We start from the raw sequence: 6723 nt of genomic DNA on the forward strand, positions 1-6723 counted from the left end.
GGAGTGTCTTGTACAACCCAAAAGGTATTTATCAAAACCGTGTTCAGACAATAAATCCAAGTATTTATGTCCTATAATTGACAATTTTTTTCAGAAATGTCGATATTGGTATCGCCTATCAATATTCTATTTGTATTAGACCTAGACTGATCTAGAAATAATTCTAAGCAATCAAGAAAATCATTAGCATTAGTGTCATTAGGAGATCTGTAGATTGCTGAGCAGTAAAAAGGAACATTTTTATAAATTATTTTGAAGTTCAAAGAATTTGAACTTCCGATTTCAACATTTGAAACATTAAACTCTATACTACGTTTGATATAAACAATAATTCCATCGCACTTATTATACTTTGTACTCTTCACAACCTTATTATAATTTTCCAGCTCATAACCACCACAATCTTCAGAGGCCCATGTTTCTGATAGAACTATTACATCAAAAACTATATCCAAACTAGTTAGCAATACACATAATTCATCGAAGTTTTTTCGAACACTTCTAATATTTAAATGAAATATTTTCAAAGAATCAGAATTAAAAATGTTTTGACAATCATCTACATTCTCTAGAATACTAGTTTGACATTTATGACTTTGAATATTGCTTAATAAGCAAGAAACGTCCATGAAAAATTGAAAGAAAACAGGATCAATTACTGTAGTAACAAGTAAAACATGATCTATATTTTAATCAAGTCCTCCTCTGTTCTAATGTGGATAGTAGGACATTCTTTTCCCTCCTTTAACTTGACTAGGATTCTCCCATCCTTGACCCAGACGAATTTGTAGCCCTTATTCTCTGCTTCTGTTTTGGTTTTCTTCAATAGATCCAAATGGAAAGGCGAAAGATGGTCGAGAGCCAATACTCGCCCCTCTGACAAGTCCTTTTGAATTATCTTCGTAGAGATTCCCGGTCCAGTCTTATCTTTTTTAGCAGAATTTCCGAAATCGTACATCCACGTATGCTTGTCCTGACGTCTTAGAAATTTCAGTACAATAGGTTTGACTGCACCCTTAGCACGACTTGGCATTCTGTGAGCGATACTCAGGCTTTCGGATTTCACGGAGCTACCAATACCTACAGAAATCCTATCAAATATTTCATAGACAGATTCATTTACAGTTTCTGGGAAGCCGATTAATACAACGTTATCTTTGCGTGTGTAGCTCTGCAGATCAGCTAACTCACTTTTCATCAGTTTATTTTCACTTTTCAACTCAGTTATTTCACGTCTCATGTTGTTAAGTTCTTTTTTTCGCGCCTCAAGTTCCTTTTTGAATGAATCAAATTCGTTGGAAATGAAAACAACAGAATCGCGTAGATCAGCTATCTCTTTTTTAAGCGGTGATAACTCCGTTTGAATGAGCTTAGGGAGTTCCGTAGATAACAGTTCTCTGATAAGCTGAAGGTCGGTGGGAGAGAGACAACCCGCTGCAGTCGAAGTAGTCGCTGTATTGCTAGCAGCCCCCTCCCGCTCCTCCTCCCCCTCATCAACCGCCTTACCAACTAGAGCTACGTTACTGCCTGTCTTGCAGTTTGAACAACTCCACTTGGCTTTCGTCTCAGCAGACATTTTACGGAAATTCGACTCTTTTAATGATTGGCAGGAATAGTGATATTTTTTAGCACATTTCGAACACAATATGATGTCACGTTCAGAAACATTATCATCACAGTAACCACACCGCATACTGAACGGAATTAAAACTATTGAAAATTGAATGTCAACTTCTACTTTTACACTATCTATCACTCTGAGATAACGGAGCGATTGAAAACACGTCTACTCTCTTCGATTGCCTCGGCACGACTGGAATGGAATAATCGAATAGTATTTTTCTTTCTGGCCTAATTTGTATAATTGTTTCAGGAATCACCTAGTATTCGTACTTTCAACAGTTCTTGAACTAATATTTTCATTAATCTGAGAGTAATAATAATAGTTGGTCTCTATATCACCCCTTACAGCCATTGGAACAGCTCCACCACATTGTGCCAAATTGACTAGTAAGTAGTATGCTTAGGCAATTTTTTGCTGGAGCTAATATCACTCTAGTATGTTTTACATTTATGGATTTTTCCTCTTGAGAATGTTGAGTGCTTCAAATAAGTCAATCTGATTAGAAAGTTTATTGCCAACTCCAATACAAGTAGATAATAATTGGGAGATTAGACGGGCTTTTTTGGTAAGTGTGTTCTCCGAGAATATCTATAGTAATTTTAGTATGAACAAGCATTCCAAAAATGGCTATAGATATCCTCAGACCTATATCACTTGGAGGGTACATACTCAAGCTCTATTGATGTCTGACATATTTCAACAGAGAGAGGTCAATGATCTAAGTTGATCTTTTACATTTTTTATCTGCAATGTCATACAAGCATTTCCAAAGTTCATCGGTATTGTAACAATAGTTGAGAAATCATTTGCACTACAATAATGTAGATGGCCAGTATCTAGTATGTCGAGTAATTCGAAAATCTCAGATAAAATTGGAAAGTGTACATTTTCTGTTTTTGTTAACGCTAGATCAACATCATCGCCTTGGAATCCTGTTGAAAATTTAATATTTTTTGCAATAGAATCAAATTCATTGAATGAAATTGACATCAAGAGGCGAGTTAATTTTTTGATTTTGCAAAGCTAAAACACTGCATGACCTCGATTAAGTTATGAACAATAAAATTGATAAGGTAGGAATGTGCACTTAGCTGTAACACAGTTGTCTCTGAGGGGGGCGTATCTCCTCGTGACCTCACTCAATCAAGTCTACACTGATACTAAAACAAAATGTTCGAGGAAATATCTGAATTAAAAAATTTGTTTACAACATTTCACTACAACAATACATCATAACTTCATCTTCAATTTTAATTAATTTATCTATAGACAAATTGTGTGGACGGTAATAGCACAAATAGTCTCTTATATCATTCAAATTAACTGTGCTTAGAAAAATAGCCTTTAATTGTTTTGCCAAACTATAATTTTCACGAGATGATTTCTTAATTGCAATTTCGCATTCGTCATACCAGTCTATGCAGTTTTTTAACCTCACTTCCAACTGGTGGTCAGCAGCTAACCACTTTGTCGGATCCATAGTTGTCGAGCAAATGGAGTAAACTATGTGTAGGCGGGCACTATTATAGAGTAATTAAACAGTCTTTCTTCATTAATAATTGTAGACAGACAACATGTGCGAGCTTTATGCAATCTCAGTGCATGCAAGCAATAAACACACTGTAATTCCTTTCCGTTGTAGAAGAATCCATAACGTGCAAAGTTTCTTTTCTGTGCATTCGTATACATAGGCGCCAATTTCATACTTTTCATACGAGTATTCTCGCACAAGAAATTATTTGTTTGATACATATTTTTAAACAGCAAAGAATATAATGTTGTGCACTGTACAAAGCACACCTTCCATCGGGTCTATACTTATGTATCTTACATGCATCATAACACCACGAAGTGGTGAAAAAGCTGAAATCGGGCTTGAGAAAGTCCTCTGGTATGCATTGTACGTTAGAATGCAATCTTCTCAAAAACTTTGCTTTCTCAGTTCCTTTTGTAAAAATTTTTCATAACCTGCGAGGTAATCACGAATCATTGTCTCATTCCATTCCAAATCTCCATCACTCCATTTTATTTTATGATAGTTACGTTCCAGTCATGTTACATCGTTATACAATTTTGTGCTCAATTGAAATGGAATACAGCATAATTATTGCACTCGTCAACGATAGCAAGTTCTTTCACAATAATTTGATTACAAGTTTGTTTAAACCAGTGAAGATCAACTGTAGCAATTTTCGTAGGCGTCTGCTTGTCGTCCACTCCTTTCTGTTCCTCTTCACGTTTCTGTTCCTCCACCTCTGGTGCCCCCTCCTCCTCCTCCTCCTCTCCCGACTTCTGGATTGGTGTACTGCTTCTCCTTGGTTCATAATAGGAAACTTGTTGATTCAATATCGTAAAGTACCGACGACTGAGTTTGAGCTTTGTCCAAAATATCAGAATCAAGATCACAAAGTACAGTCCGAGTTGAGCTTCGTTCTCACTCTCCACCAAAATATCAGAACACAAAGAATAGGACATGATTCCTGTTCAAAGGTAAAACTGATAATGGTTTACATTTGGCACAGTACACACCTTATATATAATATTGCATGCAGTGATGCACTCTATCAGCAAAATTACTGAACTTCTTTCACCATGCTCGTGAGAGGCGTGTACTCCATCACACGATCGCTAATTAAACGCAATAGGCGGAAGTATTTGCAGGTACTGCACTATTAAATTCCATTTCAATACGAACATCTGTCGATGATTTCAAATGACTTGGTTGGTGTGAACAATCTACAACAATCAGCGGTGTTGATTCACAAAACGTTTTAAAATCGATTTCTGTTCCGAGTTCGCTATTGATTGAATGATTATAATACGAGGGTGCGAAATCCAGGAACATCCGGTATAAAACTTCCTTCTTACCTAGCAGATTTTCGTATGGATAATACTCACTATTCAAATATACTTTAACATTGTAAATATCACAGCTGTCAAAATTAGATATTGATTTTTTAATTTTATTCTTTCGATCAGTTTGAAATGCAATTATAAATATTTTGGAGTATCAAATTTGATGTCGTGCGTACTGACCAAGAATGAACAAGTGAATTTTGCAAATTTGGTAATTCACAAATTTCCCAATGGCGGAAACTTAATTTCAGTGGAGTGTCGGCATCGAGCAGTCTCAAAAATTTCAATCGCACATGATCTTCTAAAGTAATGTAGGGCATCCGCCATTGGAGCTTAGTAATTTTTACACTAACCTCTGTACGGTTGCAGACTCGACGCAATTGAGGTCTGAGGGCGACCTCATAATACAAGCTCTTGTTTCAAGTTTAAAATATTCTTTGAAAATCTTCAAAAAATGGAAGGATTAATTTCAACGGCACACAGAAAGTGAATTTATTATCTGCGCTCATATCCTGCTCTGTCAAAACCAGCTAAATGATATGTTTTTTATCAGATGCGTTCTTCACAAGAATAGCTTTAATTGTAGAAGTTAAACCAATTAATCTTGATTTGGAAATTTGTTGACCTGCTAATTCGTATCGTATTTCATCAAAAAGGTTGCCCACTACGTTACTGCTTAATTTATAGTCTGCCGCAACGGGCGCACCAGCCGGTTGAGTTGCCTCCCCTGCTACTGTAATCGCAGGCGCTGCCGGTTTTGTGCAGCTAACCGTTCCCTCAATCAATATAAATGATTTACAAGGTAAAGTGTACACATCCAATGAATTTATTCCTATCCGAGCTTCATCAGAGTTTTTTATTTCTTGTCCCGATAAACTGTATGAGTATGAATTGGAATTTGGTTATGTCATTATAAAACTGAAGCTCTGTCTCCACATCCAGAATATCACTAATTGCTGCGCCTGACATTTCGCCAATCAACTATAAAACCTAATTTTTCCAATATTCTCGCGCTTTTAGCCGATAACGCCCTATTGCTTTTAGTAGATGTTGACGCTATGCGTTCCTTTCTCTAATGACTTGATTGGTCTTATTCGAACGCGGATTAAAACAAGATATCCCTTACTTTTGTTTTTCACGTATGTGCAGTCTAATTGTAATTGTATCTCCGCGGAAATCATAAACGATCCGTTCTGGTCTGTACCTTTACATTAATAGTTTGAATTCGACGTGTATTCAAAGGTACATAAATAATTGGAGAGGGTACTTCATTTATTAAATAACCGCTAGGAACCTTGGCAAAAATTCGTAGATTATATGTTTTTCTTTTCCGTTAAAGTAACTGCCACATGCTAAATTACACTCAACAAGAATACTGTCACTGCTTGCTATGTTAACCAAATGTTTGGAATAATACCATTTATTTGCTGCAAAACAACATTATCAAAACCGAGTATCTTAGCAATCGAATCAGAACATGTTAATCAATAGCTTATCAGAATAAATTTCAATCTTCATAGTATTTGCATTTGCACGTATATAAGTTTATTCTTCTCCCATCAATATTCAATTTATTCTTTAAAGATTTTATAAATCTTCAAGTTCATAGACGCCGGTATCCACATGATTAACTTATCGCCATATTTGAAGCTAGAATTTGTTCCTTTGTTTACGTTTGCAATACTATTGTAACTAGAAAAATTAATCAGTCCAATTTCCTTCACAAGTTTTGTCCAATTCTATAATTTCTTGTAAATGTTCATAGAGGTTACTTGACTTTGATCTTAAGGGTATAACGACCATCTTGTGTGTTCACCACAAACACTTAATTACAACTGATTTGCAAGAAACAATATGTAAGATGGCCACAAAAATCGCTATTTAATGGCTGCATATGCTCCACATTATAAATATATTTACTCCATTTTCTTTTTCCAATATTTTTCCAATCGTATGGCTGTGTAAATTTCCAATTGGATCAAAATACCATACATTAGAGCCAACTTTCTTATATGCTACCCAATGTGTGCCATCCTTGCTTTCCCTTGCTAAATTCACAATGGCATTTTCGTTTTTTAGAATTTTTTTGGGTAATGCATCTAGCATATATATCCTCTAGCTGAATCTGTAATAATTTTGACAATCAATCAAATCATAATTACTCAATTCTCCTTCAATATTCATGCCTTCTTCTTCTTCGTCTTCTTCCTACTCTTCATTGTTGTTCTACGTTTCTTAACTTG

The sequence above is a fragment of the Nilaparvata lugens genome, chromosome 7 (assembly GCF_014356525.2).
Source record: "Nilaparvata lugens isolate BPH chromosome 7, ASM1435652v1, whole genome shotgun sequence".
NCBI lineage: Eukaryota > Metazoa > Arthropoda > Insecta > Hemiptera > Delphacidae > Nilaparvata > Nilaparvata lugens.